This window comes from Myotis lucifugus, unplaced genomic scaffold, assembly GCF_000147115.1.
Source record: "Myotis lucifugus unplaced genomic scaffold, Myoluc2.0 scaffold_79, whole genome shotgun sequence".
In the NCBI taxonomy this organism is placed as follows: Eukaryota; Metazoa; Chordata; class Mammalia; order Chiroptera; family Vespertilionidae; genus Myotis; species Myotis lucifugus.
Window position 1 is genome coordinate 639,843 of NW_005871127.1, and position 14,423 is coordinate 654,265.

Sequence of the window (14,423 nt, forward strand, 5' to 3'; positions counted from 1 at the left end):
GAGAGGATCCTTCGGTTCCCGTCTCCTCCAATCTTCCGACCCTACTCCATAATCTGAAGACTCCTTTTGCTGGGTGGGGAGGGTGAAGTCGAGAGTGATATCATCTTATTTAATCTTCTTCTCCATCTGACCCTTAATACGATTCTAATCGAAGTGATGTGTGTGGAGATGTGAATATCTGGAAAACCCCTGAACTCTCGCTTCTCTCTCCCTCTCTTATAAAGAAGGCCCGAACCCCCACAGTTTCTGCCCAGGGAAGCTGTCGGGGACCTTAGGAGAATTAACCGATTATACTGGGTTTCTGAACCCCCTCTGGCCCTGGCCTTGGCTTCCCGATAGCACTCACCCCGCTGCTCCCCCCCCCCCCCCCAGCTGCTTGCTTGCCTTCAGCCTCGTCACTAATCGCGCTACAAACTTTTCGCCCAAAGTTTTCTTGGCCACCCCAAGTTTGCCTCGACTGGCACTGGCAGGAGGAGAAAAGGAGCCCCCCTTTCCCTCCACCTATCGTCTCCTGTCCCTCCTCCTCCCTCTCCCCTGTGAGTGCAAACCTTGCGGGTGGGAGCAGGCGCTGGTGGAGCCCCGAAGGCACCGGCTCTGCAGGGAGAGCCAGCTTCTCATCCCCCACCTACTGCGCCGTCTCCGCCTTCCCGCCCCTCCGCCCCCACCTCACTTCAGTGGGGACCTGCAGGCTTGGAGTTTAGTTTGATTCAAATTAATTTTTTTTTTTTTTGAGATTTCATTTTGCTGGAGCTTGGAGCTTCTGCCTGCCTTCCAGTGCTCCTGCGTGTGGCTTGGGAGACGCGCCCACTGCGCGCTCTCCCGCTGGGTTTCGTCTCCCATGGAGACCCGACGCCCTGGTGTGAGGGGGTCCTGGTGTGAGGAGCTCGGCCTAAGGCAAGCCTTCTGTGCCTCTGGGCCCCTTCCCAGCGGTGGCCGCTGAGGGTGTGGGGGGTTGCTGTTATGTTTCCGAGACAGGAATAGTCAGGAGGGAGGAGATCTCGTTCTAAGACCAGGGAATTGGAGAGAGGAAGGTTCCCTTACCCCGGGTCACGCAGCTCCCTGTGCCGGGCAGGAGACTACCACGCAAGTGCCCCAAGTCCCTTCGTTTGTGGCCTATTGTGTGTTTATTTTGTCTGGGATGAGCGGGGTTTGAGATGTTTACGGACAGCCATACGACCCGGGGGCTTCAACTCGCAAACCGACAAGCCCACGGGACGCTCCTGGGACAGGGACTCTCCCAGGGCGCCGCCCGGCAGCGTGCGGAGAAGATAATCGGAATCCGCAACAGGGCAGGTACTCCCGGCCTGGTGCCCCCGGGCGCTGGGCGCTTCTCACTCTCCTCGGATTGAAGTCGGACTGGAATCGGACTTGACCCCGCCAGGGTCATTGCCAACATGTTGCTTTGATCCTTCAACGTGCCGGATGTGGCCCTTTTGGATGCCACCAGGGCTCAGGTGTTGCGCCACGGTCCTGAAATCGGAATCAAGTTTTTCCTCCGCTCAAAATTAGGAGGCTATCAGTTACTTCGTGCGACTGCAGACACAAACTGTCTCAGCAAAGGTGGCCACCAATGCCTCCCCTAGGAACAGCGGATGCCCGGTCCCCACCGCATTGTATTCTCTCTCTCCACCGCTCTGCATCAATGCGCACCGCCCTATGCAACCCCTGCCCCGCACGCACTCAACCCCGCAGGCTCCTGCCGCGCTCCTTCGCGCCCATCCTGTGCACAGGCTTCCTTCCGACTGGGCCTGCCCAGAACCAAGGTCACAACTCCTCATCACCCATTTCTCCACCCTCGGCTGGTCCCTGCACGCTTTAACCCATGTTGCCCCCAAGGCCGTGTTGGAGATAGCTCAACAGAGGGTGACCTGAAAAGGAGGGAGGTGTTCGGGTCCCCTTCGAAGGGTGCCCTGGCAGAAACAAAAGAATGCAGCCACGTCGGGTCAGCGGGACCCTAGGGTGGCTTTGAACATAGTGTGCGGCCGGGAGAGGTGAGGCGGGCAGTGGAACTAGTTGTGGATGAGGGTATAAGCAGTTTGCTTCTTAACTCCCCACCTCACCACCACCAGGCCTAAGCCTTCGACAGAATTGCCTACCTTCTTTTTTAACTCCCAAACTCCTGGAGGGTGGGGCAGGGGAAAAGCCCCCTAACATCCCTCCCTCCCCCACCCCAGCCAGCTGGCACCCTCCAACTGTGGCAGCCACACTTGAAGGGGCAGAAACGTCCACTCTGATCTGTGTTTGCTTCGAATATAAAGGATCCCTTTCACAAAGGAGCCCCCCCCACCCCCGCCGCCTTTGCCATCGCCACCCACCCATACTCTCCTATAGCCCAGAGCCCTGGGACTGTGGTCGTTTATTTGTAACCTAGATTCCACTGGGAGATGTTAAAGCGAGAGAGGAGAAGGGAAAGATAGGCTTGAGAAACAGAGCTGGACTTTCTGATGGGAAGAGGTCTAGAGAGAACTGAGTATCAAAGGTGGATGCATTTGGGAGTGCCTTTCAATTTCATTTCTTTCCCAAGCTGTCCTGCCTTAGACCCAAACCTGTTTAAGTTACTATGAGGACAGGAAGCTGGGAGTCTCTGGAAATGAAAAAGTCGAAGGCTTGCAGGACACCCCTCTTGCCCCTGCCTCTCCTCAAGTGAATGGAAAGCAGCTCTCTGTTCAGTTTAGTGACTCAGGACCCCCAACACCGGCACCTGGGCTGCTGAGTGTTCCAATGGCCGGCTCCTTCAGGAAGGCTGAATCCAGGGCGGCGCCCCCAGACAGGCTCCCAGAGCTCACTTTTGTCTTTCTTGATGGAGCCTGAGAGGGCATGGGAGGAAAGCCAGCCTGAGATTCAGGCTGGGGGGTGGGGTGGGGGTGGGGGAGGCCTTGGCAGTGTGTGTGTGTGGGGGGGATGTCCCACCCCTCTTCAGAGCCCCTCTTCTGCTGGTAATTTAAAGCTCCAAGTTTATATTTCTGGTCTTGATGCCTAGGTTTAAAAAAAAATAGAATTTTTTAAAAAAAATTTAAAATGTAGAATATTTACCCATGTGTTTGAGGTTACGTATATACGGTCTCCATTTGCTTTTATTTGTAGGTTTTTCTCTTTTTCTGTCTTCCTTCCCCTGCCCTGTTGGCAACCCTGCGGGAGATTTGGTGGGGGAAGGTGAAATTGACCAGTTTATTCTTGATAATCAGGCACAAAACAGCATACATACTGACTTTCCATGTTTAATATGATCCTTAAAAATAAAACAGGCATGTGGGTGGGAACTGGTTAGGACTGAGAAATCACTAAGACTGGTATACTAGCGAATCCTGTCCCTTTAAGAAAAGATCCATAAAGCCCTTCCATCAGCCCAGTGTCTGGGAAAGACGCAAACTAACTGCTTGCAACAAAAGAGACAAAGAGGCCCAACAACAAAACAAACAAACAACTCCCCCTACCCCTCCCCTCCCAGACAACAATAGACTAGACACAGCAAGTGCAGTTACTGCCTGGCCGGCTGCTGCTGTCCACCTGCCAAGTCTCCCGCAGTTGGCTGGAGACTTTCTCTCTCCACCACTCCACCCCCCATCACCCCCCCTCCCCCCCCGCCCCCCCCCCCCACCCCGGCCCCAGTCCTTTCTGTCCTTTTCTCTGGGTCCCTCTCTTGGGGTCTGGCTATGTGTGTGTGTGTTTTGTCCCTGTCTATCTCTGTTTTGCTTTCACTTGATGTTGCTCTCTGTCTCAGACCTTCATTATTATTCTCTCTCCTCTCTCTCTCTCTCTCTCTCTCTCTCTCTCTCTCTCTCTCTCTCTCCCCCTCCTCAGTATATTAGCATACTCGGGCATTTATTTCGTTATTTGCTGGGCCATTTCTGTGGCATCTCTTAACTGCTTTCCTCACAACTTCTGTTGCTCTGAGTTGTCACGGTGGCCTGTTTTGTATTTTGTTTGCAGCACTCTTGGCCAGCAGCATCCCAAAGTCCATTTGCACTTCAGTCGCTAACCATTCTTCATGTTCAGGTCTTTGCTCTTTTCTGTGAGGCTGGCACACTCCCCCCTCCCCCCTACCTTGTCCCCTTTCTCTGCTTCTTGGCTGCTGCTTGGGACTCTCACGCATGTCTGCCTTCCCTTTCTCTCCCTCCCTCTCTCCTCCTCTCTCTCCAGCGGCCAGTCATCACCCCCACCCCCTGGCCCCAAATCCAGCCTTTTCCTCCCCCTCTTCTCTCCTCTCCACAAAACTTTAATAAAATACTGTAAACACGGGGATTGCTTGTCTTTATAAAGTGAATATAAACCCACGCAAAGTAGAGAGTGGAGCGAGGAAAGAATCAATACATGGAGACTGCAGACAGCAGAGACTGAAGCATGAAATAGTGGCCCTGCCAACAGCCCCGTCCCTTTCACACACACCCCCCCCCACACACACACACCCCTAATAGACCTTTTGGTAAAAGCATCTCCTCCTGACACATCTGTGCCTGCTCCAGGGGGACCCTGGGAAAACCTGGCCAGGACTCCCCTGCCCTGGACAGCAGGTGGCAATGGGAAGGGAAGCTGAGCCTCATCACACACACTCCACCCCCAGCCCCTTTCCAAGTCCTCTCAGCAACACACACACACACACACACACACACACACACACACGCACGCAGGGGGCCCTTGGCTGCTTGAAAGAAGCACCTTCAAGGACAGTTTTAAAGGGAGCAATATCAGCTACCAGAACAGTGCAGGCCTGACCTGTGTATCTAAAGCTGATCTGAGAATCCAGAGTCGGGGTGTATGGGGTGTATGGCACATGACGTCCCTCCCCCTCACAAAAACAACCACCACCAAACCATGCCCAGTAAGCAAAAGAACCAGGACAAATGATCTCTCTCCAACTCCTGCCTTCCCATTTCCTCCTTTCTTCAATACCATATAGGCAAAGGCAGATGAAAACAACCTTAGAGACAACTTTGCAGAAAGGGAAACCATTTAGCCTGAGACGAGTAGAAAAAACAGAAATAGGAATTTTATCCTTATTGTTTTGGTTGCTTGGTGATGAGGGCAGTATTAAGAAACACTTGTGTAATAAAACATACATATGCACATGCATATATATATGCACACAGGTGCATGCATGTGTATTTAGTTGGTGGAGACAACTTGCTAAGAGGAAAAGAGAGGAGTTTTGAAGTCAGAGAAATCTGATTTGATTATAATCCTGGCCACTAGACCTAGCTCACAGTGGGGTTCTGAAGATTAAGTGGCATTGCACATATGAAAAAGCCAAGAGCGAGGTCTGGCAAGCAGCCTCTGCTCACGAATGCTTGTTCCCCCTCTTCCCCGCCCTCTCTCCCTTTCTTCTTTTCTACCTTCCTTCTCAGTCCATTGGCTTCCTCCCTGAGCTTTCCAACGTGCAAGCAAAGGGAAAATCCGTCAAATCTCCCCAATTTTCAGATCCTAAGCGAAATTTAACTGCTCTCTGAGACCCCATATTGGAGCTTTACAAACCATACCCTATGGTTTGGCCCGCGGGCCGCAAGCCTCGTTTATTTGGTCCGTGTTAGCCTTTGAGTTTGACATGCTTGCCCTACATAGCCCGCTAAGTCTAGCCCCAAATACACCTGGGAGGATTTGTTCTTGGATGGGATTATTTGGCTCCATTATTTCACTCCCTCCCCTAGATTTTTTTTTCTTTTCAACAGTTACAGGGAGAGAAGCCTTATCCAAACCCCAACTATTTACATGTTTTTATTTGAGAGCATGTGTCCAGAGAGCCTCTGTTTTGGGGGACATATTAAAAATCATGCCATGGCCAAAAAGCCGAAGAAAGGAGAAACAGAAAAGAATATGTTCTAAAGAACTGTGGTCCTGACCCGTAACTTCCCAGTTGGGAATGCTGTTTTCTTGGTATTTTGACCTTGTCAAAATGACTGATATTTTTTCCCTCCAGAGGAGTCCCTCTCTAGCTGAGCTATATTTCTGGAGCCGTGTTCTGGGACGGCACTTCAGTACATCTGGAAGCATTCACTGGGAGAAGTGCCTGTCCGGACCCTCCACCATGACTGTGGCCTGGACTCCTCCTCTCACTTTCTCTTGCCCAGAATCAGGTTGTAGCAGCAGCATGCAAGCCTGCACGCCATGGCTGGGGCCCCAGTGTCAGTTGGTGGGAGAATGAACACGTGAAAAAATGTTCCCACCTTAGACTTCCTTTTTCCACAGGTCTCATTGTCTGTTCTGCAGATATTGCATTTCCACATTTCCTGGGCTTCCTGTCCACTTTCCTGTTTTACCCCAGCCTTAACAACCGTGGGGAGCCGCTAACATTGGAGTACATTCTGGGGTGGGGGTGGGGGGCAGTCTCTGTGGCCCCTCCTCGACACTACTGGTCATCTCCTTGCTCTTCTCTCGTCTTCCCTGTTTTCATCACGAGGCCTCTGCTACTTTTGTCGAGGGTGTGGAAACCTGTTGTGTTTTTCTCCCCCTTCCAACACCCCAATTTCCATGTGGCACCTTTCCGGGAACGACAAATAGAGCCATCTGTCCTTCCTGGGAGCACCTTTTCCCACTGCAGACTCCAGTGTCCATGCACCAGGCGTCCTTGGGCAGTGAACAGCCTGCACAACCAAACATGAGCATCCTGAAGCCCCCGATTCTGACAGGCATGAGTGGTGCTGGGCTCTTAGTCATTTAGGGACGTTTCCCTAAAATGAAAAGACCACAGTGTCATGTCAGAAGCCTAGCAGCCTCTGGAGCCTTCCAAAGCCTTGTCTTTTATTCTTCGAGGGCACTTGTCCAGGAAGAAGCCTGAGATTCTGTTTCCTTATTTTGTCTTTGACCTACATTTTTCATCTATTGAGGCTTCATTGCCACAGTCGTGGCATGAAGGCATTTGTTACTGCAGGGGGTACAATGGGTATTAATGCCTCAATAAGCCAGCCCCTCGAACAGGGTTAAGTTCTCTGTGCTTTGCCTGATGTTGCTCCAGTGGGCCCACTTTTATACCAAACTTCGGGAACACCTGAGAGCTTTAAGTTGGCACTCTTGCCTACACAGTTCAAGTCTGGAAAAATTGCCAGGTGTAAATAGTACCACCGGATTAACAGATTCCACACTACATCATTGCGAGTTGGCATAGCAATCTGCGCTCTTCACGAGGAAAATGTTTGAAGAGCAGTCAGTTTCCTGTTTAAGAGGAAGGTTTGTGTCTAATTGCTAGGTTACAGCGGTTCATACTGACACCATTCTATAGAACAAGAAACCTCCCAATGTAGACGTCTTTGGAAAAACACTGTCCTCTGAAGTGCTCTCCACCCTGGCTACACGTTAGAATCACCTGGGGAGCTTTAAAAAATTACCAGGGCCTCAGACTCTCCTCAATCCAATTAAATTCAAATCTCCGGGGGTGTGGTGTGGGCATCGGGATTTTTTAAAAGCTCCCTTGGGTGATTCTAATGTTTAGCCAGGGCTGAGAACCACTAATTTATAGGTTGAGAGAACAGCACATTGTGGTGAATAATGCTCATTCCTTTAATAAGTATGTAAAGAACTGCTACTACAGGAGATGGTTTACTGGAGACCAAGAGATGAACTTGTTGGGTACTGAGCTCCTCCGTGTGGTTAGGATTCAGTGGCCAATGCTAATGTGCAGGTGTCTGGACAGGACCTCTGTGCGGCATGCTCAGCCTTGCTTCTGCAAGTTAGAGCCCGAAGTTCCAGTCCAGGTCCCACCACGAACTAGGGCAGTGACCTTGGACAAGTCTCTTTACCTTTTTGGACCTCAGTCTGCTCATCTATAAAAAGAAGTGGCTGAAAAGAAAATTATAATTTGCCCGGTCACGGTGGCTCAGTGGTTGAGCATCGACCTATGAACCAGGAGGTCACAGTTTGATTCCTGGTCAGGGCATATGCCCGGGATGTGGGCTCGATTCCAGATCAAGCAGGAGGCAGCCAATCGGTGATTTATCTCTCATCATGGATGTTTCTATCTCTCTCTCTCTCCCTCTCCCTTCCTCTCTAAAATCAATAAAAATGTATTTTTTAAAAAAGAAAACTGTAATTTGTGTTGGTGCACTCCCACCTTATCATGTACTGCTAAATTCTCAGAAGCCAATAAGCTTCTCCAGGCAATTACCAAATTCTTTTGGAGGCTGGCTCACTTCACTTATACATACTATGGGACAACCGCCCTTCTGATGTTCCACCAAATCCCTTTCCCAAACCCCAAGTATCAGAGCATTAACTTTTAAATACTGGGCTCCCCTAATTCCCTCAGTCTCTCACAAATTAGCAGAAGAAGAGAATGGAGTGGTGGTGATGTCTATGAGCAGTGGGTAATGACTAACAGAAGTTTATCCAGTTGGATAAATGTCTAGTGGATTGCTGCTGGGGTCAGTGTTAGTTCTGGTCTTAATTAACATCTTCATTAGTAGTGTGGGAGAGGGAATAAACAATAGCTAATGATATTTGCAGATGGTAGTAAATTCAGAGGTGTTGCTACTACCAGTGAGAGCAGCAAGAGCCATGGGGATGTCAGGGACGTGAACAAGAAGTGATTATATTGTTGTTTGTTCTGGAAAAGGCAGAGTGAAGCGTTCGGGGAAAGGATGGGGGCGACTGAGAAAGCTCAACAACAGCCTCCATAGCTATCGTTAGTAACTTGGGTGTGCGTCTGGCAACCGAGGCAGCTCCTGGCCTTACAGCTTCTGCTGCAGGTACTGGGGTGTTGTCCTGAGCAATAATAATAATCTCATTAACAACAACACTCACAATATGCAGCACTTACTGAGGGCTGGAGTATGGCACACGGGGTTCTCAGTGATTTACACAGAAGCAATTTTTATCCCCACAATCATGATGCAATTCTCTCAGGCTCTCTAAGGATTCTGACAGCAGCCTTGATATGGTTCTTGGATTTCTAGGTGTGAAACAGGCCTGTGCGTTCCAGGGAAAATACGGATAAAGGGGAGTGGGCTCTTGTGGTGTGGTGCTCTTCCCCCGGGCCCATGAGCAGAGTCTTCTTTCTGCCTTTAACTTTTTCCTGTTCCCAACCTGCTTACCACCCTTTTCTCTCATTCTGCAATTGCAGGTTTAACATGGTGGGTGAGGGGAGACAGAAAAAAATTGTGAATACGCTAATAAAGGAAGAAAAGAAGAACGTAAGGGGGTGGGGGGGAAGAAGGGAGGGAGGAAGAAAACCAAAATGTATGGCATGTGTATGGCATGTGCATGTAAGTCATGCAGTGGCACGGTTTTCCTGTTTAACCTTCTACATATCTAATTCTCCCAAGGACTCTCATAGGTATCTTTTCTTTTATTAATGAAAGAAAAGAAGACTCAGAGAGTTTGGGACATTGGCTACTACACTCAAGTCCTAAAATCATGTCCATGAATACATGTGGTTTTTTTTTTCCTTTCAATTTAGTCCTGTCCAGTTAATGACAATGTACAGCCACTCATAGAGAACCAGGAGGTAGAAATACTAAGCAGAGAATAAACACCGAGGAGCAGAGGGCTAAAGGGAAAGTAGCAGCACACATATCCAACGCCCAACTCAAGGCGATTGCATTATTTATAATTATATTTTGAAATTAGGAAAAATGGAATTTGCAAATAAGAAAGGCTTCTCAACAATGGAACCCATAATAACATGGATTTGACCTTGAGGGAATTTGGCAGAGAGTATTAGTGTCTGAGACAAAAGTAAACTGAAAGGAAAAACATTTGAAGGCTATAAAAGCCAAGACGCTTCTTGGCAAACGTGAGGCCCAGGGCCAGATGGACGCCAAAGGTCTTCACAGTTGTGTGAAAGGAGCTTCGGGAAGTGGGAAACATGTGGCCTGGCCGGGCAGGCAGTTCCCTGTCCCCCGACCTCACTCTGAAATGAGGCTCCAAATTCCAACTCAGGGTTAGAATTAGTAACTAACATTTTTTTAAAAAAATTTCTTTATTGATTAAGGCATTACATATGTGTCCTCATCCCCCCATTACCCCCTCCAAACCCCCCCTACTCATGTCCTCACCCCCCTGGTGTCTGTGTCCATTGGTTAGGCTTATATGCATGCATTCAAGTCCTTTGGTTGACCTCTCCCTCTTACCCCCACCCTCCCCTACCTTCCCTCTGAGGTTTGACGGTCTGATCGATGCTTCTCTGTCTCTGGATCTGTTTTTGTTCATCAGTTTATGTTGTTCATTATATTCCATAAATGAGTGAGATCATGTGATATTTATCTTCCTCTGACTGGCTTATTTCACTTAGCATAATGCACTCCAGTTCCATCCATGCTGTTGCAAATGGTAAGAATTCCTCTTTTTCTTACCACCGCGCAGTATTCCATTGTGTAGATGTACCACAGTTTTTTAATCCACTCATCTGCTGATGGGTACTTAGGCTGATTCCAAATCTTAGCTATGGTGAATTGTGCTGCTATGAACATAGGGGTACATATGTCCTTTCTGATTGGTGTTTCTAGTTTCTTGGGATATATTCCTAGAAGTGGGGTCACTGGGTCAAATGGGAGTTCCATTTTTAGTTTTTTGAGGAAACTCCATACTGTTCTCCACAATGGCTGCACCAGTCTGCATTCCCACCAGCAGTGCACGAGGGTTCCTTTTTCTCCGCAGAATGGCTATCATCAACAAATCAACAAACGACAAGTGTTGGCGAGGATGCGAAGAAAAAGAGTAACTAACATTTTTAAATGATGGACATACATTTCAGAGCAGATACATGAAAGGTATAGCTCAAGAAATAGACACAAAGCAAACACGAAGGTAGGCAAGACCCAGGTCAAGAAATACAGCACTGCCAGGACCTCAGCAGTCCCCTCCCCATCACCTCCTTCTCCCAAGTGGTAACCATCATTCTGATTTTTCATAAGATCATTTCCTTGTTCTATTCTATTCTATTCTATTCTATTCTATTCTATTCTATTCTATTCTATTGTATCCTATCTATTCTATTCTATTCTATTCTATTCTATTCTATTCTATCTTAAATATATTCTTATTGATTTTAGAGAGGAAGGGAGAGGGAGAGAGAGATAGAAACATCAATGATAAGAGAGAATCATTGATTGGCTGCCTCCTGCACACCCCTGACTGGGGATTGAGTCAGCAACCTGGGCATGTGCCTGACCTGGAATTGAACCTTGACCTCCTGGTTCATAGGTCAACACTCAACCCCTGAGCCATGCTGGCTGGGCCATTTTTAAAATTTTAGTTTTAGCACTTATGTAGGCCTATTTTTTAAAATTTTAAACATAAAAACATACTGTATTTATTCTTTTATGACTTGCTACTTTCTTTCAACCATATGTTATATCTAAATAAATGACAATGTTTTTATCCTTTCTACCTTTATGGGGGCTTTTGGTTGTGTCTAGCTTGGAGCATCTAGGAACAGTTGTGATGTGAACTTCCTGTACATGTCACCTGTTGCACATGCTCAAGAATTCCTCTGGAGTAGGGCCAGAAATGTACTACCCATAGGCCAAATAGAACCCACTGCTTGTGTCTGTATGACTTGGGAGCTAAAAATGGCTTTAACGTTTTAAATGAGGCAATAAAAAACAAAAAAGGAAGTCTATTTCATGATGTAAAAATAATATTACATTCAAATTTCAATGTCCACACATGAAGTTTTATTGAGGCCCAGCTAGGCTCATTGCTCACATATCGCCTATGACTGCTTTAGTGTAATATGGGTAGCGCCAAGCTGGTGTGTCAGGGACTATCTGGCCACAAAGCCTAAAATATGGATTGGCTACAAAATATCCAGTTTAAAATTAAATTTTAGAGCCTCTTATTTTTTATAAAAACAACAACCAAGAGTTTCAGCATGGGGACAGCAGAGCATTATTAAACCAAGTGCAGAACCTTTCTAAACACTTCGTGCTGTGCTAATGCACAGGTCCGTGGCCATGAAGTTGGCTCTGCCTCAAATTTTCTGGACCTTTACAGAAAAGGTTTGCAGGCCCTGCTCTAGACCATATTCCTAGAATGGAAATTACAATGATCCTGGATAAAATAAGATCCAAAACAGCCAGCACAATAGCTGATAACTTGCAAGAATTACTATAACTTAAAGGCCCCCTTCCCTTCCAATTTCCATCTGGGCTTCCCAAGCCCAAAAAGGTCAGTCTTTCCAAAAAAGTCAGGCTCTCAGTTGGCTGTCAGTGACCATAATAACTGATGGCTGTTTGGCTTAATACCACCACAACCCTACTCCCTTCGGTGTTCATGCAGTTTATAAAAGATCTGAGTTAAAATGACTTTTAGGCCCAAAGAAATGAAGGAATTAAAATCCACAGGTGTTGTTTCCAGCCCCACGTTGGAAGAGTGTCTACCTGATCAGATTCAAGGTTTCTTAGAGAAAACTTGTTAAAAAGCAAACAAAACACCAGAAGAGTTCATCAAAAGAACAATACAGCAGAGGAGTTCATCAAGACAACATTAAAAAGAATAAATTTAGAGAACTAACACTACTTCGATTCCGGTCAAGGGCATGTACCTGGGTTGCGGGCATATCCCCAGTAGGAGATGTGCAGGAGGCAGCTGATCGATGTTTCTAGAGAATGCAGAAATAGACCCATACACATATGGACAACATTATAAAGGCAATTCAGTAGAGAAAAGACAGTCTTTTCTACAAATGGTACTGCAACAATTGAATATCCATATGAAAAAAGTAAATTCCAATCTATACATTATACACAAAATTTACATCAAAATAGGTCAGAAACCTCATGTAAGCCATATAACTATAAAAACTCCAAATGAAATAGGAGAAAAATCTTTGTGATGTTGGATTAGGCAAAATTACTTTTATTTTTAATATATTTTTATTGATTTCAGAGAGGAAGGGAAAGGGAGAGATAGAAACATCAGTGATAAGAGAATCATTAATCAGCTGTCTTCTGCACACTCCCTACTGGGGATTGAGCCTGCAACCCCAGCATGTGCCCTAACTGAGAATTGAACCATGACCTCCTGGTTCATAGGTCGGCATTCAACCACTGAGCCACACCAGCTGGGTGAGGCAAAATTAAATATCCAACCAAAAGCATGATCCATAACTTTGACTTCATCAACATTTAAAAATTTTACTCTACAAAACACATGGTTAAGAGAATGAAAAGAAACACGACAGTCTGGGAGAAAATATTGCAAATCAAATATTTGATAAAGGAGTTATAGCTACAATATACAAAAAATCTCTATTGGCAAAAGATTTAAATAGACACTTTAACTTTACTAAAGAAGATATAAGAATGGCAAATACGCACATAAAAGAATGCTGACACCATGAGTCATTAGGCGCAAAAAAAAAAAAAAAAGTTAAAATGATAATGGAATGGACCAGCTACCTTAATAGGTAAAAAGAAAAGACTTGATCATACTGAGTTATGAGGTGGAGGAACTGGAACTCTCATACATTGCTGATAAAATTGTAAAATGGTAGAGTCACTTTGGATAACAATTGACAGTTCCTTAAAAGGAGATGCCTAACCTTTCAAGAGATACCTAACATATGCCCAGAAATTCCATTCCTATGTATTTATTTATTTTATTTTTTAAAAAATCTTTATTATATTACATATGTTCCCTCTATTTTCCCCCATTGACTTTTTCTAGCCCACCTCCACTCTCTACCCCAGGCCTTCACCACCCTATTGTCTGTGTCCATGGGTGATGCATATTTGCATACAAGTTCTTTGTTTGATCTCTTCCTGCCCACCCACCCTCCCCCGCCTTCCCTCTGAGATTCAACATTCCTAGGTATTTAATGGAGAGAACTGAAAGCTTATGTCTGTACAAAGGCTTGCACACAAATATTCATAAATCTTTACTCATAATAGCCCCAAACTAGAAACAATTAATTGCCTATCAACAAGTGATGGATAAGTTACTATACAATGGAATACTACGCAGTAATAAAAGCAAATGAACTATTGATATTCACAAAAATATGAATGCAAGAACCCAAACAAAAAAAAAGAGTACATGCTGTGCGATTCCATTTACATGACATTCTAGATAGACTATGCAAACCAAATCACAATGACTGAAAGCAAAGCAGTAGTTATAAGGGAGGAGGAATGAGGGAGGGGAAGCAGAGGGGATTGGAAGTGGGGAGGGCGGGGAAGCAGGGGAGAGGGTTAACCCAGTGGCACAGAAAACCTTTTGGAGGTGATTAAAATACTTCCTGTCTTGATTGTGGTGACAGTTTCACAAGTGTACACATACGTTAAAACTTATCAAATTGCACACTTTAAAGTTGTTCAGTTTATTGTATGGCATTTATTCCTTAATAAGTGTGTGTTTAAAAAAAAACCGCACAAAAAATACTGCAACATTAAGTGAGTGACATTGCAAGCCACAAAACGGGAAGAGAAATCTGCAAGGGATAGAACTAAGAAAGATCTCATGTTCATAATGTATAAAGAACTCCTACAAATCAATAA